The following is a 27,122-nucleotide window of genomic DNA, read 5'->3' on the forward strand; positions in this document are numbered from 1 at the left end:
CACAATTATAGTGAATTATTATTATTATTTCCTGTACAGCTTACTGATCCTTTAGTATTCAGGATAGTGAAAGAAGCATTATATTGATATTTCAGGGAAAAAATGTCAGTGAAATTTCAGGCATCCTCTAATGTGGGTATAAACACATGGCTTCAGGAGTACTGGCAATGACATGGGATGACTCAGTTTGTGTAAGGAGGTATTTTTCAGCGATGCTTTTAATATACCTGTTATAATGATTCCCCACACCAAATAGCAGCTGCAGGATCCTACCAAATTTTCCTGTGAGAGACTCTTATCAGCCAGTGATTAATGTGCTGTGATGTATAGTACCCATTCATTCTTCTTCTCTAGTTTCATGAGATTCTGTAGTTGCAGTTTCTGAGCTTTCCTTGCTGGATGAAGTCATGTGGGGGAAAAAAAACCACCAAACAAACTGAATTTATTATGACTTATAAGATCACAGTTTTACCATGTAAAACTATGTGAAAGATGATTCATACTCCAAGAAAGTCAGAGAATGTTGTTATAATTGTTGGTCTCAGCCAAAAGTTCACCAACTGTATATACTTAAATAGTTCTTGCTGTTTCCATTTGCAGATAAAAATGTGGTCATATAATCCTTTCAAGATAAGCTACCACTAATTTTAAACACTATGATTAGTCTCTCTTTATTTTTCAAAATAGGATCTCATGGAATTTCACTGTGTCAAATGCAACTCCTTAAGTTGTGAAAAGCTCCCTGAGAACTTTTGAAATTCCAAAGATATTTTAGTCCTGACAACATGCATGTGTGGTATGTCATTCAACCCCTCATGAAAATACAACATTTTTGCCTGTATGTGGTAAATGGATCCATTTGCTCCATTTATATTTTGTGTTGCAGCAGCTATCTGAACTCTGAATTTACTTCAGCTGGCAATACAACCAAGTCTTTTCTCTACTGGTTACTTTAAGACTCCGAACTGCATTTAAATTCAACAATCACCAAATCTGAGGGTTGTCTTGATCTCTTAAGATTAATTCTTCCCAGAAAAGTTCAGAATAGATTTTTTTATTATTATTTTCATTATAATTTCGCATCTTAAAATGAACAAGACTGAAATCATCACCATTCCTTCCCCTACCTCCAAACATGTCCACAGTAACAAATGGAGGAGTTCTTGCTATTTGCAGCTCCAGAGCAGACAGAGTTTGGCTATTCTGAGTCAGGGTCACAAGGTTTCATATTTCCCTCCGTTCAGACCTTGTAACACTTGGTGAGCATTAGTCATAAACCAGGCTTCTGCATGTTGCTCTTATCAGTGTGGCTGGCAGGAAAAGCAGCTTTTTTGGTAAACTGGGGAGGCTGAGCAGAGATTTGAAATTGGCATGAAGTCAGCACCAGCCTCCTGAGGCCATCAGCACCGCCTGGCTTCTGCCACCCAGGCTAGCAAATTGTTCATGTTCGCTCTTGAACTTTGTTCTGCATATGGCAGGACAGAAATGGACCAACCAGTGAAAACTGTCTGTAATTAGCTGCATGTGACTGTGCTATTCAGTGTTGACGCTGCAGCCTGGCAAGGCTATCCATTGCTCACATTTGAGGAGTTATATTAGGCATGCATTTAACAGTAGAGTTTATAAGATTACATGTGAATGCACGTTTGTAGCTGTCAGGAGCAGAAGCTAAAATATTTTCAGTGAACCCCATTGCCAACTAAACAGAAACTGTAACTAAGCAACACAGAAACACCACTTCAGTTATTCATGACTTGGAAACACGATTTACCCAATGTCTGCCTTCCCCTCACCCCCCAGCTAGATTTATTTGACTTTTATTTCACTAATTGCAACATGTTATATATCAAAATTTAAAAAGCCAACATGAAACTGAATCATCCTCCCCACAAAAATTAGTAGAGCAGTTTGATAATGCTGAGTCCAGGCACAACATTTTCAAAAAATTAGAATAGTTTCACATGATTATATAGAGAACAAAATCATGAAAAAATCAAAGAAATGCTTTTCAATTACATTTTTTCTTTATAAAACTGAAAGTGGCCTTTTACTTAGAGATTTAGAAGGACAACTTCACAGGCAATGATGGCGCTACTGTCCCAGTATTACAGTATTATTTGTGCTTGACACAGTAACCCATCACTTGAACCAGGTCAAAAAGACTTCTTCCCAACGATATCATAGCATTGGCCACGTGAATACTGTGACTTGAAGTATGTTATACAAAATATTTGTCCTGCTGTTTCTCCATCCCTACTAATCCTGCTCCTTCTCCCCTTTCTCTGGTCTCAGTGGATGAAGGAGAGTAGCAGAGCTGCTGTTCCACTCAGTCCTGAGCTAGGAATTCTTATAGATCATTTAGCCTTATACAGGAGTCAACTTTTCTCAAAGGCAGGATGGTGTCTGTACTGGTTTATACAACTGAAATGTGTAGGCATTTATTGAGAAGTCAAAATTTTTCTACACCTCTCAGATATAAAGAGATCTAGATGGTCAATAATACATGTTCCATGAGAATGCCATGACAATTATCCCAGGAGTCATTACACATGAAATTATACATTTCTGCAATGTGCACCGGTATTTCAGCTTCTGCCTCTAGACAAGTGAGCAATGCACAGTGAAACATACTTTCCAAGCTACTAGTCACCAGTGGGTTCATAAGAAGTATCGTAAGTTAACTCCACCAGAAAAAAATGGGGCCTGCACCTGAAATTTACTTCTGATTCCTGAATTTTAAGCAGAAATTAAGTTACCAATTTTGCAAGTTGCTCCCTTGGAAGATGTGCAAAGCCTGAATTAGAAAATTTCATAATGCAAACATTATGGGAATTCTGCAGGATTGGACCTGTTAGGTGTTTTCTGTAATAGCACCTTAAATCTGAAAAGATCAAAAGGTCGTTAAGGCCACAAAGGAAGACTGTTTGGCTTTTCACTGATGTCACATTAAATTAGTGCTAGTCTAGAAAAATACATTAAAAAAAAAAAAATACAAAAAAAACCCCACATACATACACACATACAAAAAATACATTACAAATGAAAATGTGCAATATACAGCTACTGCTTGGTTGTTGAGGGGCTCTGATAGACAGTTTTCATCTTTTTCAAATGGAAACAGGTACGATTTTCAGATGAAAAATAAATATGCCTGCATATACGACTATATTTCACCATCTTATTAAAATATGCTGAGCACTTTGAAAGCAAAGACAATGGCTCTGCCTTCATCCCTTTAGTATGTGTGAAGAATACTGTTATCTCTTTAGCAAAATCGTCAAGGTACAGAATGAGCATACAAAAAATGTTCAAGTGAATCCTTCATTTGCTGTTACAATTACTTCTTGGACAAGTTATGGAGTTTGAATTTTTCCATCAATTTTTATCACAGTTTCAGATTTCAAACAATACCTAAATTTTTAAAACATCAATTAAAAATATCTATTTTGGCCATCTAAATAACTTGGTTTGTGTTTTCATATTTTGACACAGATATTTAAAAGATACCATTTTGAGTTTCACTGAAAATGAATACATTTTTAATTAAAACAAAAAATCCCTTTTTAACCAATGGAGTAACTATTTTAAATAGTTATTTAAGAGACTCGACAACAGAATGAGACACCTGAGCTGTGCTGGGTTCTGGGAGCAATCTCACAATGTTAGTGCTGGCCTACATGTGTTTTGATCAGCTCACTGAGGGCCCCAGTGGGATCCAGCTGTTCTATTCTCATTTGGGCAATGCATGTTCCTCGGGCATACTAATTAACCTTATGTAGGTCCGTCCCCTTGTTAAGTGTTAATCACATTTGTGTGGGCTACACACACCATATCACTATAAGATTTCCCAGTTACAGGGACATTTTATATTTGGGAGAGGACAACTTCTTTTTGTGTCTTTTTATCCTTGTCATTGTACCTCTCTATGACAGGTACCAAACATGATGGTTTCTAAAGACTTCAGATCTACCTTTATGAGCTAACACCCCCCAAATGTTATTATAAGCAAAGAGAGCTTCAACAAAAGCACACTAAATAGGCTGCTTCTTGGCTGAGCTGGGAAAGAGACCTGCCAAAGAGACAAAGAACTTTCAGAATTGTAAACAGCGCAGATGAGAAATAAAAGAATTACAAGCCTAGTGTCCTCTTCGGGCTGTCATCTTCCTCCTTGGTTGCAGTCGAGCAGCTTTTTGGAGATTTGTTTTGAGGCCAGTGAAAGTTCTCTTCCTCCTACCACAACCAAGAGCCACATTTAGGTTAGAAATAATCCCATCAGCCAGAATGTTCTTTGTGTCCCTGCAACCTGTACCTGTGTCATTGAACAGGCTTGAGAAGAGTAGGTACCACTCCTACTAGGCTTGACAGCAGAAGAAACCTGTGAAATCTGGCACATTTCCTGACACAACCCAGAACCTGGATGCTTGATATCCTGAGCATGTTTTGAAAGAGAGCAAGGGAGATGTAGGAAAAATTTTTCAGCTTTTCTTGTTAATCAGACCAGTTGATAAAGAGAAGTTCCTACTTGTTTTCAAAATCTAACTTTTAAAGCCAAATATCTTCTAGGTGTTAAGCCCTGAACAGGTTGTTTGTTTGTTTGTTTGTTTTTCATTCTGGAGCTCTTACCATGTGGGATCTGAAAACATATTTACAGCTTGCATATACCTGGCAGGTATAGACAGCAACATTTAACATTATTTGAGTCCCTGTCATCTGGATTTGAGATCTGTGTGGACCACTTAATGCTACTTTTTGTCCCACATGCTAAGAGTTTTCTGTTCATGAAAGTTAGAACTCTGGGGAGAAACACTCCTCGGGTCTCACCCCTGAGTTGCATGAGAATGCAGTTACAACGCACACCTTAAGGTCACATCCAGTACCCCAGTAACGACGGTTGTTTATTAACATACAAATCTGAAAGAGTCCAAATCTGAATGGACAAAAGCAGCTTTTCATAGGACTTATGCTATGTTATTGAAGGATCTTTTAAAATAAACAGCAAATAAAATATTATTTTTTTTCTCTGAGGAAATTACAAAATAAAAATACCTTAGTAGACTACATGCATGTTTAAATACACTTATACTTGCTTGCAAGTATAATAGATGGGAGTCCTCCCTGACTTGTAGCACCAGAACAAAGCCCACTACTTTTAAACACGCCCCCAAAAAGCTGTAGAGAACTTGCTTGATCCCAGTCTAGCCATAAAGAAAGTATTTCTCACATGTGTCAAGAGTTTCCTTCATTCAGAGTATTTCCCATGCCCCTGGCTCTATAGCCTGATCTCTCATTATCACATATTTCAAGTACTTTTGAGGTGGACTTCCAGTTTGAAACTGTCATTTTGCCCATTTTCTCTCTTTTAGGCTGTGAGCATGGATGAACCGTTACATCCTCTGGGATTTTGCAACTTTGCAACAGTGGGTAAGTGTCCTGAAACTGCCCCTACCCATCCATTTATCTTCCAGTGCCACCTTAAAATCCTGTGCATTATAATGTTTTGCTTATCAGAACAATATTCAGCCCCAAGTGCACTTATAGTTGTTTGTGTGAAAGATGCTGTTAAACAGTTTTAGGGATTTTCTTATGCATTACTGTTCTTTGAAATACCCTCAGAGAAGGAGGATAGTGGTTGTATGTATCATGAGGCTTCAGAAACGTTTTGTTTTTCATCTCAGTCCACTGACCAAAAAGACATGAGTCACTTCATTGTAAGTATCCTGTCTACCATTGCTTTGTTTAGGTTTGCACCTGCCTCTTCCTGAGCAGAAGATCAACCACACAAACATGCTGGTACACAGATGATAAAATGAGGAATTAAAACACTGTTCTCAGTTTGCTATGTTTTACTACCTGAAGAGCTGTGTGTTAGGACTAGTTCTTGGAAAGACTCTCCTTTGCTCAGGAAGTAGTCGGCAGGGAGAGGAGGGTCCTGAGCAGCACAGGACCTACTAAATTGCACTGATAGTATTTAAAATGCCAATTTGAACTTTCTAAGGAGTAAACTCAGTTTGGGAAAGCACAAAGGAAACTTAGTAATTGACATCAGATAAAGAACTGATAAGAGAGAGTATCCATAAAAAGACTCATAAGTCTTGTGTTCTTTCATTACATATTCAGCTGTTTAGAGCAAGAGAATAATATTATTTCAAGTATGTTTCTGTATTATGTTCCAGAAGAAAATGAGAACTGCAACAGGGCCTCTTCATTTCTTTTGGGCAGGATATCAAGATGAAAAGCAAAAAATTCCAGGAGCTTAGTGCCAACACCATGCTTTCATAAGAATAAATCAAAATTATGACAGGTACTCTGTAATGAGCACCTTTTCATGGTTATGTTCATTAAATAAATACATGAACCAGAGTCTGTTGAGAAAAGGCAATCTTTGATGCACAGTTGATCATCACTATAAGTAATATAGTATGCGATGGAATTTAATTTACTTGGGGTTTGAAATTTACCTGAAAAATTTAAAAGTGCATCCTTTCATATTCTGTTACTCTGATTAACAGAACAATGGAGCAGTTAGAAGGCTGTGGTCAGCAGAATATCAGTCAGTAACTTTTATTACGTAGATGGGTGTTTTGTGTATAATGTTGCTACTTCTTATGCTGCTTTTAAATTCTATGCTGAAGCTTTTAATCAGTGCCATTCAGGCTCTGAAGCAACACCATTTTCTCCCACACTCAGGACTGCCTTTCCACTACTGTCTGGGAGTGCTCTCCTCCTACAGAAGATCTGGTCAGCAATAGCAGCAGCTGCAGGAACAGTGCGTTCAGCATGCCAGACTGAAATTCATGTTTCAGGAATGTCTCCTAGGGGGGTTGAGCAATTCAGTCAGATTCGTAGTTAAAAGCCTTTCACTGTAACACAATTACCCTCCAGTAGAGAAGAGGAATGGTCGGCATTTGTTTGCTACAGATGTGCCTTGCAAAAAACACTATTACAAAATCCTTCCTCAGGTGAAAATTCCACTGGCAATGGGATTTACCTCTGCTAGAATTACAGGATGCTGGATCGGGAATATAAGGGAAAAAGCAAAGCGATCAACAGCATTTTACGTGGGTTTCCACATCCATTTGCTCAAAAATATTAGGTTTTTTTCTGTCTGAAAAGTAGTAACTACCACTGTCCAGCAGGACCCCAGCAGTGCCAGGAAGTTGTGGGTTAGGGGCTGTTTAGGAAAGCATATATTGTATTTTTTCTGATTCTGGCTGATTCTCATTATCATTCAAAACACAGAAGATCCTTGCAAAGAATATATCATCTGCCTTAGGCAGGTGGGGCACTCTCAGTGACCAAGTGACAGATTTAACTGGCCTGTAGCCATCCAATTTGCGATTTCCATCACACATTCTGCAATTCTGGCTTAGTCTGAGTCATGGCCTGAAACAAGAGAGGAAACCGCCACTGTCTGGCCAAGCTGTCTCATCTTGCAATATGAATACTGTGTATTCCTTTGCCTTGTGATTCCCACAGTCAAGTCCTAGCCTTCCAGCTCACCAGGGAATAAAAGCAAGGGCATCCGGACTTGCCCCTCTGTAGACCATGTTTCTGCCTCCTGGTTAGTGAAATGAAGGCTCACACACAGTGAGTGGGGCAGAGGACTGAAGCACACATATGCTAGTGAGAGTCGTGTGATACAGGGTAAGAAGAAAAGAGCAAGGGATGACTTGGTTGCTTTACAGATTATTTATGATAGAGCCAAAGATTGTGACAGTAACTGAAGCTTAGACAGGCCTTGGGGAGGAGATAGGGCCAGGCCCCAGACAGAGTTAGTTAAGGCTCTTGTTTACCATTCAGCTGAGATCTAAGCAGGGGAATAGAGAAGAAAAAGGAAAAGAGAAGAGGTGAGTGGCCGTGCAAGTGAAAAACTGGACAGAAGAAACTGTGAGAAGTAGTAAAGGCAATGGGGGAAAGCTATCTGGAGATTGGCTCTCAAGACTTCACTCAAAAGGTGTTCACTTAAAAGGCCCAGGGAACAGAAGGTGGCCTCTTATCTCAGGATACCACAGAAAACTAACATTTTAACACTTTGTGCATGTACTCATTAGCCAGCAGTATGACAGTGAAACATCCAGGCTTACGCACATGTCATTTGGTTGCTTCTGCCGGAACAGACATAAAGGAGAGAGCTTGACCAGGCAGATCTGCACAACCTCTTCAGTTTTGCAGGGATTTGTTTCTAATTTTTGGCCTGACATCAATTCCCCATCAGGTAATTTGAGCAGCGTGAAACACAGAGGTCTATAATTCAGTTGAAGCATTATATACCGGTGGCAATTACAGAGACATGGTGGGACAGCTCACATGACTGGAATGTGGTCATGGATGGCTATGTCCTTCTCAGGAAAGACAGGCCAGCAAGGCGAGGTGGTGGAGTTGCTCTTTACGTGACAGAGCAACTACAATGTATTGAGTACTGTCCAGGGGTGGATGAGGAGCGAGTTGAGAGTCTACAGGTGAGAATTAAGGGGCAGGCAGGCAGGGGTGATACTGTTGTGGGTGTCTATTACAGGCCACCAGATCAGGATGAGGAAGTTGATGAGGCCTTCTGCAGGCAGTTGAGGGCAGCCCCACAGTCACAGGCTCTGGTTGTCATGGGGGATTTTAACTACCCTGATGTTTGCTGAAAGGACTACTCAGCCAGCCAGCCACAGTCCAGGAGGTTCCTCCAGCGCATTGATGCTAACTTTCTGATGCAAATGGTGGATGAGCCAACTAGGAGAGGAGCGCTGCTGGATCTCATCTTCACTAACAAGGAGGGTCTGGTTGAAGCGGTAAAGGTTGAGGGCTGCCTTGACTGCAGCGACCACGAGATGGTGGAGTTCAGGATCTCATATGGCTGGAACAGAATACTGAGCAGAATTGAAACCCTGGACTTCAGTAGGGCAAACTTTGGCCTTTTCAAGCAATTGCAAGGAGAAATCCCATGGGAGAGGGTACTTGGAGGTAAAAGGGCCCAAGATAGTTCGTTAGCATTCAGGGACTGCTTCTTCCAAGCTCAAGATCAAAGCATCCCGACACGTAGGAAGTCAAGGAAGGGAGCCAGGAGACCTGCTTGGCTAAACAAGGAACTACTGGGCAAGCTCAAGTGGAAGAGGAGAGTCTACAGATCATGGAAGGAGGGGCCAGCCACTTGGGAAGAATATAAGGCTGTTGTCTGAGGATGTAGGGAGGCAACTGGGAAAGCTAAGGCCTCCTTAGAATTAAACTTTGTGAGAGGGCTCAAGGACAACAGAAAGAGCTTCTTCAAATACATGGCAGATAAAACTGACACTAGAGGCAATGTAGGCCCACTGATGAATGAGGTAGGTGCCCTGGTAACAGAAGATACAGAGAAGACAGAGTTACTGGATGCCTTCTTTGTCTCTGTCTACTCTGCCAGAGGCTGTCCTGAGGAGCCCTGTACCCCTGCGGCCCCAGAGGAAGGCAGGGCAACGGAGGAGTTGTCTTAGTTGATGAGGACTGGGTTAGGGACCAGTTAAGCAATCTGGACATCCATAAATCCATGGGTCCAGATGGGATGCACCCGCAGGTGCTGAGGGAGCTGGCTGAAGTCATCGCTGGACCACTCTCCATCATCTTTGCTAAGTCTTGGGAAACGGGGGAGATGCCTGAGGACTGGAGGAAAGCAAATGTCACTCCAGTCTTCAAAAAGGGCAAGAAGGAGAACCTGGGTAACCACAGACCGGTCAGCCTCACCTCCATCTCTAGAAAGGTGATGGAACAACTTATCCTTGGCGCCATCTCAAGACACATCAAGGATAAGAGGGTCATTAGGGGCAGTCAGCGTGGCTTCACCAAGGGGAAGTCGTGCTTGACCAACCTCATAGCCTTTTATGAGGACGTAACCAGGTGGATAGATGATGGCAAAGCAGTGAATGTGGTCTATCTTGATTTCAGTAAAGCATTTGACACAGTCTCCCACAGCATCCTCACTGCTAAACTGAGGAAGTGTGGACTGGATGATCAGGTAGTGAGGTGGACTGGGAACTGGCTGAAGGAAAGAAGCCAGAGAGTCGTGCTCAATGGAGCAGAGTCCATCTGGAGGCCTGTATCTAGTGGAGTGCCTCAAGGGTCGGTACTGGGACCAGTACTATTCAATATATTAATCAATGACTTGGATGAGGGAATAGAGTGCACTGTCAGCAAGTTTACTGGTGACACCAAACTGGGAGGAGTGGCTGACACGCCAGAGGGCTGTGCTGTCATCCACCGAGACCTGGACAGGCTGGAGAGTTGGGCGGGGAGAAATTTAATGAAATCTAACAAAGGCAAGTGTAGAGTCTTGCATCTGGGCAGGAACAACCCCAGGTTCCAGTATAGGTTGGGGAACGACCTGTTGGAGAGCGGCATAGGGGAAAGGGACCTGGGGGTCCTGGTGGACAGCAGGATGACCATGAGCCAGCACTGTGCCCTTGCGACCAAGAAGGCCAGTGGTATCCTGGGGTGTATTAGAAGTGGGGTGGTTAGTAGGTTGAGAGAGGTTCTCCTCCCCCTCTACTCTGCCCTGGTGTGACCACATCTGGAATATTGTGTCCAGTTCTGGGCCCCTCAGTTCAAGAAGGACCGGGAACTGCTGGAGAGAGTCCAGCGCAGGGCAACAAAGATGATTAAGGGAGTGGAGCATCTCCCTTATGAGGAAAGGCTGAGGGAGCTGGGTCTCTTTAGCTTGGAGGAGACTGAGGGGTGACCTCATTAATGTTTATAAATATGTAAAGGGTGAGTGTCACGAGGATGGAGCCAGGCTCTTCTCGGTGACAACCAATGATAGGACAAGGGGCAATGGGTACAAACTGGAACACAGGAGGTTCCACTTAAATATGAGAAGAAACTTCTTCAGGGTGAGGGTGACAGAACACTGGAACAGGCTGCCCAGGGAGGTTGTGTAGTCTCCTTCTCTGGAGACATTCAAAACCCGCCTGGACGCCTTCCTGTGTAATCTCATCTGGGTGTTCCTGCTCTGGCAGGGGGATTGGACTAGATGATCTTTCGAGGTCCCTTCCAATCCCTAACATTCTGTGACTCTGAGATTCTGTGATACTCCATATTGTCTGAAGAAGCAGTCTCATGGCAGCAAAATTTTCCTCCTTTCCACATTTACTTTCTTTTGGAGTTCAGAACTGATATGCTTTCAAAAGTGCAGTTTGTAAGGCATTGTACAGACAAGGAGGTCAGTGCACAGAAAAAAGGCGATTCATAGACTTACCAGACAAATCCGTACCCTGGATATAAGACAAAAAGAATCTGACGTGATAGAAAGGTTGCTGGTCTGGACAGAGGGAGAAGGCAGAATATCTAAAATAGAAGGAAAACAGAGTGAATTTTCATAATGTTCAATCTGAGCTGGTGGTCCAGGTGATATTCACAAGTACCATATTCTTTTCTTCCAAGCTGCTACAGAATAATAATTGCATGGGTTAAGTTCAGTTAGGCTATTGAAAAAACTATCTTGTTGATAAACAAGAGAAGCTTCAAATCACAGTGCAAGCATATGTAATCATTCCAAAGGTACATGTGAGACTGCAATGATTCGAAATGCACTGTTAAGAGGTGATTTTGGGAAATATCTGTCTACCTTTATATAGGGGAGAAACAGAAGAAGTTAAAAAAAAAAAAAAGAAGAGTAAGTAAACATGAAATATAGCCTGAAATAGCTCTAGGAGAATGGTTGTTAGAAAAAGTTCCATACATTTTCTGCTGAAACTTGGTGATGCTACAGGTAAAAGAATTTGCTTGATGTTGCTCAGATCCTCCTATAAGCACAAAATCAGATCTTTCTGCATTCTTCAGTGCAGCTCCGTGCAGACGTCCCCTGCTCTTATCATGAGCTGCTTTTCCAACAGAAAGTCTGCAGGTTCTCAAACTCTGGATAACCACTTAGACCAAGAACCAATAGCAATAACAGATACCTTTTGTATCCTTCAAAATGAGTCATGGTGTTCAAAAGGTAAGAGGGATTTACTCATAAGGGACAGGCAGTGATGATTCAGCAATTGCATTTTCAACAAACAGTCAAACAAACTTCACTGAACTATAAGGATGCTTCTGTACTGATCTCCTGGAAATACACAAAGGGAGTTGTTTTTACATGAGTAGAAGTGAACGCATTACTCAGAACCAGAAGTATAAAGGGGAGACTGGTGAGCAGCCAAGTCTCCCAGCAGACAAGCCAAATAGATTTCTAAGCCCTCGTGAAATTGTCTTTGCATTCCTTCTTGGAAGGACATTTTCATAAGCAGTTATCTGGATTTCTTTATAAGTAATGCACTCCTATCATGTAGCTCCAGGTCACTACTACTAAATGCCAAAAACACACTGATGCTGCGTTCTGTGCTTCCGGAGATAGTTGAAAACGCATCAAATGTTAAAAATGTTTGACATTGCAAAGTTCCACATCATTAGTTCATCACAGGTGAGTTCTGGTCTATCAGAAAGTTTGCATATAAAGATTTTTAGGAAATCCTTGAAAAGAAATGACATCTACCTTTGTAGCACCTAGTGAACGCTAGCCTTTATTTATAAATCCCTGCTACACCAATCGGTTCCAAACAAGTATGGTCTCTCTTCCTGGAGTACAGCTGATTTCAAAAGGCCTGCGTAGGTATTAATGTCTGTCTATGCAGAACAGAAATTTAGAAGTCTCTGTGTGGATACAGAGAACTTTTCCATCAACTTTAGGAAGAGCTGGGTAGGACTCAGCTGCCCAGGACACAGTTCTCTTTGAGACTGAACCAACCTTTGAGCCACTTCCACCCACTTTGTATTCAGATGAGAATGATACATATGAATCTATTGACAATGCCTACAGAACTTAAGAGTTCTGTATAACCACCAATTTATAACTTGAAAATCAGTAACAGTTTATGATATTTTTTAAACAAATAAATACCTTTTCTTCTGAGGCACAGGTCAAGGAAAACTTTAAAGGGAATATGACATAAAACCATTCTAAAACATAGTTCCAACACAGATGGAACCTTATACAAATGGCACTCAGTCAATAATTTCTCAGAACCATCCAACTGAGGGGTTAGAGTTGAAAGACTGTAAGATTCAGATTTATTTCTGGCTGAACAAAATATATAGTGTTGACTTCCTGCTGCTTAAAGGAAAAGGCACTGAGCAGATTCCACCAAAACAAGTGGAAAATGGAGCCTAAGCAGGGTAGCATGAGACAGACCAGTGAAGCTCCAGTGCTTTTGCACTTTCTCTGCTTTTCTTATCTCATAGGAAGGAGTACAACAAAATGTGTTTGTGTGTGTGTGCATGTACCCATGCAGAAGGCTTTGTGAAAGTATGTAAATATATGTCTGCACACAGTTATTCTTTACAAGAAATGAATATAATACACTTTGTTCTACACAGTAGCACCCAGCTCTGGCTGCCAGATCAGAACATTTTGTGTGTATGCATTGCTTGGAAAATGACAAAAAAAAGGCAGCTGGAATCTTTGGCAACTCATGTAGTGCTGCTCACAATCAGCATGTAGAAGGTTAAAATTAGAGTCAGAATTTGTTTTTTACATATTTTAAAAATAACTGACATTTGTCCTGGGAACGTGCATCATCTAGTATGCATTAGAAAAAAAATCTTTCTACATCTGAGTACACTGTAGCAAAACAAAAAAGGAAAGCTTTCAACAAGCAAAAAAAACCAAAACAGCAACATGATCTTGAGATGCATAAAGAGGAGAATAACCTGCAGGGCACAAGAAATAATCCTTCTGCTCTTCTCTGCACTGCTTAGGCCACGGCTAAAGCACCATGTCTGATTTGGGGCACTGTATTTCAGAAAGATTTTGGCATGAGAGGACTAGAGGCAATATGGTAAGAGTCTTCAAGGATATAAAAGGCCATTGTAAAGAGGAGAATAATATTAAGTGTTTTCCCTGTCTACTTTGCACAGGGGAAGAAGTAATAAACTGGAACAAAGTTTAAAATTAGACATTAGGAGGGAAAATAGTGCATATACTGAAAGACTTCAATAGATTGCCTGGGGAGATTGTGGGTTATCTGTTATCAAAGATTTTTAGGAAGAAATAAGGTAAATGTCTATCAGGAAGGGTAGAACTACAACTGACCCCATTAGAGGGCAGGAAGATGGGCTAGGTGACTTCTGGAGGTTTCTACCAGATCTATGGGTCCCTGATTTGTTGAGAGGAGTGACAGCATGCTAAGGCATGAACCTCCCTCATAGGTTGTGAAATTTCCTGAGTGTGCAGTGTCTGAATGGACAGATTCTGGTTCTGTTCACACTGAGTTTGCATTAGTTTCCTTTCAAAGCAAGTTTTTACACAGTTCAGGCAGCAAACTCTGATAATCTCTTTTTGTTTAATCACTCATATACAAGGTTTTTAAATTTATCTTTTGGGTTTGCCTTGGAGAGGCAATAAGTCACACTGCTGAAATTTGCATCTCTCAGATTATATTTATATAGTGTAGTTATATATATTAAAACAAGCAAGTAAAAACTATTTTATTATGAAATAAGTAACTCAGTGCTTGAAAATTGGATCAGCTGTGACATTTATGGGTTAAGGTCTTAACTACTGTTGCCTTATATGGATTTTTTTCCTGCTGATTGGGCTACTACTTCGTTTATTTTCAACACGCGTCCAAATTGAGGGCCACTCTCGGGTTTCATGGTATCAGCATGGCCCATAGCTGTTTCCCTTTTCTTTCCCTCTTCTTTTTTTTTAACCGTTCATTAGGCTTTTCCCTCACCTCCAATAAGCTTGATCGATAAAGTGAACAGCAATGAAAAATCTTCAAGAACAGTACTCCCCCTCTGCAAAAATTCAGTTTTAAAGCAAACAAGGGTAGTCTAAAACTGTTGGAACCAGAACATAATAACAACAAAACTGGCTTTTCCTTGACCTTGGATTTGCTTTTAAAGTTATGGAATATTTCCAGTTCTGTAGGTGTATAAAAGACGACTGGAACTCTAAATACCTGCTACACCAGTGTTAACTTCTCTTCCCATTCACAAAACACCACTTAGTACAAGCAGATAGGATATCAAAATACTAGTGCTGTCAGGTCTTCATTACACATATACTAATGCTGAGGCTGAGAAAATGACTAACAAAAGATGTGCTTAAAATGCTTTATAAATTCAATCGCAAAGCATGATGTGTTTTTCTGTACACATAATATTATCATGAGTAGCTGTCTTGACGATCAGTGATCTCCAAGACAGCATGAAGAATCCTCGTCCAAATACACCATGAGAAATACACCTTTAACATGTCCTTTTATTATATTCATGCTCTACAAAGCTATTTTTTCCAAAGGAAAAGCAATTTTTATCATTTCTAATGACATTTTAAAAGATGTTACATATTTTTGGTAATTCAGCACAAATGACACATGCAAGCTACAGGAAAGAGAAAAAGAAAGAAAAAAGGTGAGACAATTCCTGTCTGAGCACGACAGCAATACAATATCCCACACAAGTAACACAGTAAGCTGTTTTGAAAGCCAGGTGCTTTCTGCTGCTCTTTACAAGAAACAGCAGTAAAAAAAAAAAAAAATTCTACTCTTAACAGCAATTGTTTCCCAATTTCCTCATTAAAAAGGGTAACTCGCATTAATAGTCAGCATACCAGTAAATAAAACCAGTACCAGTACCTTCCAGTTCTATTCATATCTGGTTTGGTTTATGTGTGTGATGCAGTATATTTAGCTCAATCATCAGCAATGAGAACAGGATTTCTGTCCCTCCAGAACTTTGGGGATATAAAACTTCAAGCTGAGCGTCCATACTTACATCAATTATTGGTCCATCAACTAGAATGGGAAAGAATACAGCACAAGAAGGTGCCATTATATGTTGAATGTAACACCACCTGCAGTAGACTTCAGATTGAAAAAGTAATAAATCTAGTGCATTAATCCAGGTGTTGCAATTACTCTTTATGGACTAGAATAACTTAACTCCTTGAATAAGGTTTAAGAAAGGGAAGAATATAACAGATCATATTCATTTTTTCTGTGGTTCTTTTTTTTAATCTCTTGCCGTTGTTCAACATTACACAAAGTTTGTACAGATTCCCCCTAAAATAAGCCTGTGGTTTATTTATTGTGTATAAGCAAGTATCTACAAATTAATTTATTACAAGTGTCTGAGGGAATCTTTGTGAAATATATGTTTGTAAAATAGTATTACATTCAGCTAAAAATGAAAATCCAAATTAGGTGCAAAATCCTATCATTACAGTGATTAAATCCATGGCTTACCTAAGCCTATATTTCAAATGAAATATTTCTGCATTTATTTAAGTGGCTGTGACCAGACTACTTAACAGCAAGAGCTTAGCCCAAGGAAAAGCTGCTACAGCAGCCCGTCACCCTTCAGCCAGCAGCTTTGTCTTTCACTATATTCTAAAATGCTTTTTTTTCTTCCTTGTGCATGTACACTTGCAGCAACATATTTCACAGCAACACTGCAGCTGCACTTTAAAGCATAAATTCAAACTCGAATTTTCAGAACCTGAGCCAAATCTGGCGTTATTTCCATATTTGGATTTTTACCACTGTAACTGAGATAAAGAAAAAGAAACAAGTCACTATCAGAAAAGTCTTGCTGTTTTTTTACAGCCACAAAAAGCCAGGAATTTGTCTGTTCAGCTGCCTGTGCCATTCAGTCCAGTTCATCTCTTCTTTCCCCTCCCGTGCCCTCCGCCCAGATGGAACAGCGCCTCCAGAATGGGCTGTGTTCCTCGGGAGTTACTAGAAGGGCATGTGATGTACCAGCACGTCATGGAACCAACGCCAGTCTGAGTAGAAACCATTTTCATCTGGAGTATGTGAGGCGACCCATGTGTGGCTGAAGAGAAAGACACACAGTCAGTGCATTTCCTGCTGAGTTCCTGAACGCTCAACACTGAGTAAACAGAAGTTTGCCAGAAGGAATAACCTTTGTCAATAGTCTCAGAGGAAGATGCTAAAATAGCATGCAGGAATTAGTTTGTTTAGTGATTCTTCTGGAACAGAAACATTACATTTGCTACTCTTCATCAAATTATTGCTTTGTCCAGCCCATCATTCAGCCTCTGACAGTGGCAAGTACTATGGATTTCAGAGAAAATGCAAGGAAACTTATAGAGGACAATAATGAAGTACCTTATTCTAGATGTTTTCTCTTTCTGACCCAATTCTTTACTTTTATGTTGTCCAAAGTATTTGTGGCTGTTCTTATTATCCTTTAGAAATTGATTATTCATTTGTTCAGTCCCACTAATCTATTGGTTTTGCCAATATCTTGTACTACTGAATGATTAAATTTATTTATACGTTGCATCTAAAATATATTTCACAAGCACTTAGGTTTTAAATATGTGAGACTTCTCTGTATTGCTGAACCTTCACTTCGTGTGTTTAGCCAAAATCTGAAGGGCCGGTTGTGTACTGTCACTATCTCTTAGGCTAGCTAGATAGGACCGGTGTGGTCACTCGTAGCCAAGAAGAAGGAGCCATTTAAATTAAAAACTGACTGCTGCACTCAGCTATGTCCCAGCGCTTTGATCCAAACTGATGCTTTGTTGCCCTAAACACACAAGAAAGTTTGGCATTTTGTTATCTGTACAAGTTAAAGACAGAAAGTCTGCACACACTGTGTTTCATTAGGGAGGTGGGTTTTCTTCTGGTAAGTAACTGGATATGCATGAGATAACAAAGACAGACACTACAGAAATTATATGACTAAAGTAATTTTGTAAAAGATCGTATCCTGTTTTATCTGCTCTGTCGCTAGAAGGTGGATCACAGTGTTACAGTGGGTGTAGTGAGGCTAAACGCTTTGTAGTGTGTGACGTGCATATTCCCAGAAGAATGAACTTTTCTCTGAGGAAAAGGAACGTGCCCATATGCTTACTTTTCAGGCAGCTTGCCCTCTGAATATTCACTATACACGTCACAGGTCTTGTTTAGACTCGTACAAAGTATGTGGGGACTTTCTTATTAGGTCAGCAAAGCTTACCATGAGGAGTAAAAGGCAGATGGACAGAAGCTGTTGGCATGCTGCAGAAACCATCTTGCCTTGACCCAATGGGCTGCCTAGGCCTGAACAGCTCTTACTGAAGTTCATTTGAACTGACAGAGTTAATGCTTTTAAATGTAAGCGAGTAAGATGATCTAAGACACAATGTATTGGCTTGTGTTGCAAGTTGAGATAGTGCAGGCCCAATTCACCAGACCAACATAGTAAAACAAGGCTGGTTTAGTGTACTTCATGGTATACCAATATTCTGATGGTTGCAACACTTCTCGCCCAACTCCAAGTTTCAAATTCATTTTTGTACAGAGGAGTTCATACAGCTTGACCCAGAAGAGATGTAATAAATACAGAAAGGCAGAGAAATCTTTCATGCGATTGAACCTTCAGGAAAGATACTACGGCATTAGAAGAGGGGAGGCAAATTGCCTTTATGCCTTTCTCCTACCAAATGAAATATGAACAAAAACATTTATACCTTCTTGGCATGGGCTGGCATGGCTTTTCCCCTGAAAACAGGGATTCTCTGCAGAGCATTTAGAAGATTTTGCTTTACCTTCCAGACAACTCATCAACACACCTGCATCTCAATGAGAAACTAGTAATCTGGAACTGAGAAAAAAACCTAATCTAAATGTATATGTTCCTTTTTAAGTGACATGAAAATGATCATATCAGTATAATAAAACGGTCTCAAGAGTTTTCACAATCACCTGGAAAGCCTTATACCAGGCAGGTACCTGCACCAAAAAGTAATATACTTTTATACCAACACAGTAATATACTTACTATGCTTAAGAAGTAAGAATATGAGTGGGAACCAGCAGCCGAGGAAAGGTTATTTTATACATCTTGTAGGCAATTCAAAATAACCACATGTCAGGACTTGTTACACTATTGTGAGCACATATGCTAGTTGTACACAAGTTACATCTTGTAATTTCTCAACCATTATTAGGTATAGAATAGTTTTACATCTCAGAGCAGTCAGAAGTCACCAAAGGAAACAGAAAGTACATCTAGTTATGTCTCCTCAATTCAGATGACAAAAAACCACTTGCCTAGAAATTCAACACTTGTTATATTTCCAAGAAAAATTATTTTCCAATCAAAAATATATATATTTTTTCAGGAAAAATGCTATTTTAGCTACACATGGTGCTTATATCTAAAGAGAATTTTAAACTAAGAACATCACCTAAATAATTAATAAGATTTGGCCAAAATATGTGCTTTATAATGAATGATTTTCTTTTGGAGAAATATTTTTTATCTTGAAAACAAAGAGCAGATTATAGTAGCCATTCTGGGTTAAAACTAAAACCTAAAATCGTTTTAACTGGCTTTCTTTTTTTCTAATTTAATCCACCACTTGCCAATTAATGTAAATAATAACAGCTAGCTCTTAAATAATCTTCCGATGAAAAACTAAAATTAGACTTATTGCCAGTGATGACAAGAGATTTCCATATGCATATAAAGAAATTCTTACATATCTGTGTAAATCACTTTGTATTGTTTGATTTGACAAGTGTGCAATAATGTCAGGTTTGGGGGTATAATTCCCTGGGATGGTAACGCTATTGCTGAAATATGTACATACATACACACTCTTAAGTTGTTTGTTCTGGGTAAATTCCTGTAAACAGTCAAATATAAAGACTACATGACCTTTGATTTAGTTTATCTGCAGAAGAAAATTATGGTCACAGAATCACAGATTTGTTGGGGTTGGAAAGACCTCTGGAGACTGTGTGGTCCAGCTTCCTTCTCAAAGCACGTTCTAGATGACTCGTATCAAAATACCCCTTACTGATTCATACTTCTATGAATTTTCACTTTTTTCACCTGTTAACGACAAAGTCCTTAAATCACCTTTTCATGCTCTTTCTATACAGTGGTAATACGTGCCTTGGAAATCTTTTAGAAAGGAGGTAGTTGGTTTCTTTGAAACACATCCAAACTAATCATATTCATTATTCTGAGATGCTCATGACATAAGATCTAACTGGAATCAACTTTGCTATGGCATTATTTGTATCCTACAGCATCGACAGTCTACGCAATTAATTGTTTCTTATTTATACTTCAGATTTTGCTTTGTAGTCTTTGTATAAAAGCCATATTCTTTCAAGACCAAGATCTGTTAATAGCTCAGTGCATTGAAGATACACGTGCTAAATAGCAACACTCTGGGACTGGATATTCCACTCTGAGTATTACAACAATAGTGATCCTTCACAGAGGTATGTAATGTAACTACACATGCTGTATAGCTGTGATATTATTTATAATATTATAATAAGTAAACAGCAGTCAACAAACTAAGGTTCCAGTTTTCTAGCCTCAGATAATAAATAATGCTTCGTGTTTCTTAGTTGTTATTTTTGAGGTTCCTTCCTCAGAGCTCAACAGTGTGATGATGGGATGCTTCCCCTGCACCAGAATGGCAGTAGGGAAGGGAGTTCTCATTTGTTCTGCTGCCTGGACTGAATTTTTTTGCAATCGTATGGCCATTTCCTTGTATTGTAGTGGAATTCCTTAAGTGAGCAAGATTAAAAGTGACCTGTCTATATAACAAAGAATACTGAAGCAGAAGGAGTGGGAGGAACACCAGAAAAATAGGGAGCATGGAGGAGGACCAGAAATATATCAAAAAGGGCTGTGGAACACATTGTAGAAGAGGGCGAGAGATCATCAAATAGTCCTCTACAAATCTACTATATTAACCAATTTCTAGGGCAGAGGGTTAAGTGGTATTTCTAGTTCAATTTTGTCACTCAAAGAAACTTCCTGTATCATTAGCTTCCTTTAAGTACAGTGTGAAAACATCACAGCAAGGAGTTTGTTGTGTTTGTTTTTATAGAAAATAAAGAATGACTATGAGATATACACGTGAGTACTTCCTGAGCAATGCAAACAGCAATACTTCTCTAAATATGTGAAAAACTTTTATGGAAGCATCTAAACCACTAGACTTTGTGTCTAGCCTTCTTTGGAAAGAAGGATGAACTGGCTTGGCTTTGCCAGTCTGTTAGACATATTTAAAAGAAAGTCAAGAAAAGGAAAGAGTCCGAATAGACGTCATGAAAACTAAGAAGATAAGAAAAGTTGAAGTTCTGAAAAGAACCCTTTCACCGAGCCTGCTAATAAAGACGGTCCATCTCTTCATTACCATGCTACTCATCCACCTCTGTTACACTGCACAAAAGGGAAAAAAGCGGTCTTTATAGTTGTACATGATTATATTTTCCTTTTGTATTGAGTTCAAAGTCTTTTCTAAAAAAGCAAGAGTAGATTGCTCACAATGTAATGGGCCATTCCCAGGAAACGAAAAAATGGCCTTAACGTTTTATATTAATACAATAGGTTATGTATAAAACAGGTTTTAAAAAGTTAATGCATATTAGCTTAGAACAGCCATGTTTTAACACTGTGCGACTGAAAGTTCCAGTAGAGCAGATGAATGGAACTACAGAAGAAAAAAACCCGCTATGACAAAGGGATAAAGGTTTAACTAAAAGGACTCAAATCTGTATTTCAGGTGTCTCTTTACCTTCCATCAGGAAATGAGTTATTAGGAGTAATGAAATCAGAGATAGAAAATACAAAAACTTTTTAGATCCTTCTGTGCAAGGCGGCGACACTGGCCTTTACTTCTTCACTTTATAATGATTTCTTTGAGTTGTGGTTCTGAAAAAGCTGTGAAACATCTTCCTGTTATTTCTGTTTCATCTTTCCAAACACTGGCCAGGAATAACCCCATCCTATTCTTTTCTTGGGTTTTTGAAACACATATTGACTGTAATGACTATAAATTATCTGGTTAATGTGCTGGATTTATAAAAGTGTTAGAGCTCCTCTGTGCTGCCACCAGGTGCCTCCGAGAAGGTACAAGGCACGAGACAGAATCTTACTTTTTCCATACCTGCTTCTACTTTAGACCACCGCAAATATTTAACTTTTGAAAATTTTGTACGTTAACTGGGTTTTAGGACAGTCTCACTGCATCGCTCTCCATCTGATGGTCTGTTAGCTCTTTCCTCACCAGAAGCAGCAGTAGATTGCGAGCCAACAGCACCTCTGCAGGTGCCTCTCTGTAGTCACCATCTTTATGGTCAACTTCTGGGTGATAATCTTCCTTAAGTTGGCTTTTAAGTTTCAGATACTCGCTTTTACTGAACTCCATTACAATCTGCATACGTAAAAGGAGCAAATGTAACATAGCTATGGTCACTCTTACTGTACTGTGCTGACTACACTAAAACCACCACAAGTACCAAACCAGTGGAAGTTTTCAGGATGCATTAGTACACAGAGACACACTGCAAAATACAGAAAGCCAATTAATAAACCTTGCAGTGTCTACATCTTCAGCACTCATCATTGGCTGCTGACCTAGGAATGTGGTTGAATGCCTTAAGTGCTGCATGAGAGAAATAAACTGATACCACAGAATCATATATCCCCTCCATAACCTATTCAGTCTCCTAAACCAACACTGGGACAAAATCAAGGTCTCGGGATGAAATGTTTTAAGAAACATCAGAACCAACTCTTCTTACCTCAAAGTCTTTTTCAGATCATTTTGATCTGAGCAAACCCATGACAACCTGAATGAAAAGGATGCATTTCAGTCTCCAGAGAGGAGCTCTTGCAGTGGAAGATTCCAGGCTCTGGCATTCCTCATGACAACGATTAGCAGCAGTCGTATTAGAAATTTTTTAAAGACTTTTTTTGGACAGGTCAACATCTACTGCGTAGGGGAAACTTCCAAAATTGAAACAAGTGCTCTCCTCCAACAGTTCCTCCCATTCCACCTAAAATCCGATTCAAAAAGTACAAACCATCTTAATGAGAGTTGTCAGTAGTCTGTTATCAAGCACTGGCTCACCTCATCTCTTACGATGCCCACTTCTTTGCTGATAGCACCAACCCAGTTATTTAGATACATAATACTATTCGGGTTTCCTGCCACGCTTTGCATTTGCGTGGTAACTCCTGACAGAAAAATAGTCTGTATACAGAATTGTGAGGCAGGTAAGGAAGCATGACTGTATATGCTTGTGATGATTGCGAGTAAAGGATATTACAAACCCACAGCTTTAAGTACGAATGTATCTACTGTAGATCTAAGAATTACATATTTCCTGGTAGATGGCTTTTAGAGTTTCTGGTCTATATCAACCATTCTCAGGAGAGTTTGTGTTTGACCTTTTTCATATCTATAATAACAGTTTCATTTATGCTATGGTACTTCCCCATGGTCTCAGTTTGGATTGAGACCACTTTAGATCTAAACCATCTGGCACTGTATGCAGACCGTGCAAAGACAACCCCTACCTCATGCAGTAAAAACTTCAAAAATAACAGTACCTGAGGATAGAATTTTGGTTATCTTTTCAGAGGTACATTGTCAGATTGTGAATATACTACCAAAGTGAAAATGGCAGGAGACCTGACCTCTCCCTGACTTCTCTGAGTAGTTTCATGAATCCAGTTTTTGTTTGCACAAATGGTGCACATGGAGAGAATCCTTTTATTCCTATGAATGAAAGTATTTGTGTGCAAATGAGCACATTCACATGCAAATGGATATATTTGCACAAGAAGCATTTGCCCACCTGCCACACTAGCCTTGGCTTTTCGACTTTCAGTGCCTGGGTGCTCAGAAGCAGAGAGTGAATAGAAGAATAAGAATGCCAGCGATATTTCAAAAGTTGAGTGGATGTTCGCTATGAACAGTCAGCAAGAAGGAAAAAATAAAGGGGAAAAAATGCAGCAAAATAGAAATGTACAGAAAAGATTTTTACAACTGTTCAGATAAAACAAATAGAAAGAGAACCGCTTCTCAGAGCTGAAGCAATGGCAAACTGGAAGCAAGAAAAGTAGAGGAATTACTATAAATGAAATCAAGGCTTTTGGCAAATTCATTTGTTCACCTTCTTATTTAGCTGCTAAATAAACTGCATGCAAGGATAAAATCTTCTCTGAAATAATGGAGTCTTACCACGCTGAGATCCTGCAGATGAGACCTGGAGACTCTTGAAATACAGGAAAACTAGCTTTTTCGATTCATATATTTCAGTTCTTTTTCCTTATACAAATAATCAGCTCAGAAAAAACAGAAGTGCTGTTGCTTCCCAGACTTGCCCATGCTACTCAGGATCACTGCTACTTTGGCAGCACAGGGCGCTAATCTTTTTCACCAGGCTAATTTGGCCTTCTAGCAACAGCGTTTAACACTCAGTATTGAAAAAGATCTTTAAGTAGCGCATCATGCAGTTGAGAATCTGCAGCCTTAAACCCCATATTATCAGAAGCAGCCAGACTACCCAGCTCATTTCTTATCTGTTTATCATTACACCTTGTATGCAGCCAAGAAATTGCACCATATACCCACAAAGACTATCCCAAAAAAAAAAAAAAAAAAAAGAACAAACCCTCAAAAACTGCCTTGCACCCGCAATGGCTCTTCAGGAGCTGGCTGCTGACATATGCATGCGGCAGGTGGACATTCAGTGAAGCAAATATTACTAAATCCTCTTCAGAAGACTGAGTGGACTTTCTGGATAGAGAGCAGCCTGCCAAAGTACGGCTGCTAGGTGGCTGATCCATTGTCTCACAGGAGCCTTCCTGCACCTAGCACAAGATTTTGGGGCCATGCAGCCCCCAGAGACTGTTTTTTTCTTTTTAATTTAAAATGTGTGATAACCCCTTACTTTCTGCCACCTGTTCTGCTTATAAACTTCTGCAGGGCCCCCCTCTCTGCTCTAATTTTCAACAAGCTGTCATGTTACCCTAGCCCATGGAGATACCTCCTCCCCTAGGCATTGAGATGGCTCATGTGCATTCATGTATGCAGAGTGGCAGCTGGCCCTAAGGCCAACCAGGGATGTGACCCATATATCACATGCTTAATTTTCTTGAAACTCTGCACCCTGCTTCACTTCTAGCAGTGTTTCTGTAATTTCTGTGCCTGTTATAATGGTTTCTGGAAAGCTACGGTTCACAAAAAATGTATGGAAAATCTTGAAACTCCATTAAAATTTTCAGCATTTTGGACTCAAGACATCCTTGTATATACAGGAACCCCCGGTGCAAATTCAGGGAGACCTCTCAGGCAAAATTAGATGTGTTCTCACTGAAATCATAGTCAGTTTGCTCCTACAGAGTAGCCATCCTTACCCACACATCCCTCCTGTTTCTTCACTTCCCACCAGCTCATCAGACAACAAAGCCTCCATGATGTATGTCACTTAATTTTGTGTTACCAAACACTCACCAACGTAACTTCAGCTAGTACAAAGCATAGTCTCTGTAAACATTGCTTCAGGGTGTTTGTGGAAATCATTACAAAACTCCACAAGGTATTATTGTCCAGTAATGCTGCAAAAAAAAGAAAAAATATGAAAACATTTGCAATAAAAAGCAGTTGTCGACGCCAAAAAGACATTATACCATGAATCTTCTTCAAACAGAAGTTGCCAATGCATCTTATTATAGAGCTTAAGTGTGAGATTTATACTGTAAGAACAAAGAACACTCCAGAAAACAGATGTGATCATCACTTTGTAAGGTTTCCTGAAGGCCTGTGGATGAGCTCAATGAAGGAAGATGTCCTGTAAAAATGTGAATATTTGTGCTATTTGTAGAACAGGATATAAAATTAGATTAAGAAATACAGGAGTCTCAGCCTTTGATCTCTAACTGTTTGCAGATCCAAACCTAAAAGCCGGTCAGATCCCAAAATGCTGATTTATTGCTCGATAAGCTTATTTCATTTCTTTATAGTATTTCTGGCTGTCCATGCATATACATCCCAATATGAAGCACAAGAAAGACTCAGCAGCTGAGACTGTGGTCCCAGTTGTGTCACACAGAAAATATATAGAGATATGTGGACACCTGGTTAGATGGCTGAAAAACAAATATTGAACCACATGATATTTCCCTGTCACCAAGGTTTCAAAAAATAATTAAGGCAATTTTAAGTCTATACCTTAAAAATTTCTCCACATAATCATGTAGAATTTCAAAGCTATAATAAAGTGAAGGTTACCCTTATTCTGATTGACCAGAAATTCCACATCAGCCACATGCAGTTGCTAAGCTTCTTTGCAGTACCAATTTAAACAGTTTCTAAAATTAGTTAGCAAGGGAGACAAATTCAATATAAAGTATGTTCTGTAAAAGGGATTAATCAGTTTTTTCTTAAACAAAAAAATTCTCAGCGTGTGTGATCTTTGTGGTCACTTTAAGTGTCTACTGCAGGGGTCAGCAGCAGTGGTGCTGCCGATTGTAGATGTAGGCAGAAAGGCTGAACTATCCCAAAAGACATGAGGAGTTGAGCCAGATGCTAGAAAGTTGTAGTCAAAATAGTCTTTTCACTGCAAGCTTGATCACTGCCCAAGAACAGATTTTTCTAATAACCTCAGTAAAGAAACTGTTCATGGCTATACTCATATACAGACAACAGAAATTTTAATGTAAAGAAGGTCAGTAAGGCATGATGACAGTAACGTAAGCAATGGAAGCCAGGGCAGGAAAAAATTGACCATTCACATTATGTAAGGACTGCGCATACCAAAACAAGACAAACAAACAAACAAAAGAGATTATGCATGTGAAAAATACATTATTGACCAAAACGAACAGAATCATGCGGGATTATATGTTAATGTTCTTGATATTTATAGGAGAGTCACAGAAAAGATGCACCATCACTGTCCCAGATCATTGCTAAAAATAAGATGCAGTAGTACAAAAGTAACCAGAAAGGGGTTATTAAAAAACTATTAAAAACCAAAAAACGGTTCTAGTGTCTTATATTCTAATAATGGCTGTTTTCTAGCCATTCTTTAAACCTGTGGTGTTATGCAGAATGACCAAAGTGGAGGGGGGGAGGGGGGCGGGCGCGATCAAAGGGTACAAGAACCCGTCGTCTTTCTGTCACTTGTTGAAATTCAGCCCAAGAGAGTAGCAACCAGTAGATATCCGGATTAAATTCTTATAGAGTCCTGTATACACACATTACTTTAGTCCTTTTCCTGTATTTTCCTCAGAAAGGACCAATTCCTAATCACTTGGTTATAGTACACAAGCTAGCCTTTCAGGGTGGCATG

At 39.6% G+C, this 27,122-nt stretch overlaps 1 long non-coding RNA gene across 2 annotated transcripts in view; it reads left to right on the top strand.

The window, feature by feature from the left end:
* The window catches only part of LOC135990096 (uncharacterized), a 46,329-nt gene that overhangs the window by 14,933 nt on the left and 4,274 nt on the right, over positions 1–27,122 (top strand). Inside the window, exons 4-5 of one of the 2 annotated variants that reach the window (XR_010606381.1) lie at positions 5,364–5,421; positions 16,691–17,193. This is a non-coding gene — a long non-coding RNA (uncharacterized LOC135990096). Of the gene's footprint in view, positions 1–5,363; positions 5,422–16,690; positions 17,194–27,122 lie in introns of those variants that run through there. The other variant, XR_010606380.1, reaches the window with a different exon arrangement.

Source organism: Caloenas nicobarica, chromosome 6 (genome assembly GCF_036013445.1).
Source record: "Caloenas nicobarica isolate bCalNic1 chromosome 6, bCalNic1.hap1, whole genome shotgun sequence".
Taxonomy (NCBI): Eukaryota; Metazoa; Chordata; class Aves; order Columbiformes; family Columbidae; genus Caloenas; species Caloenas nicobarica.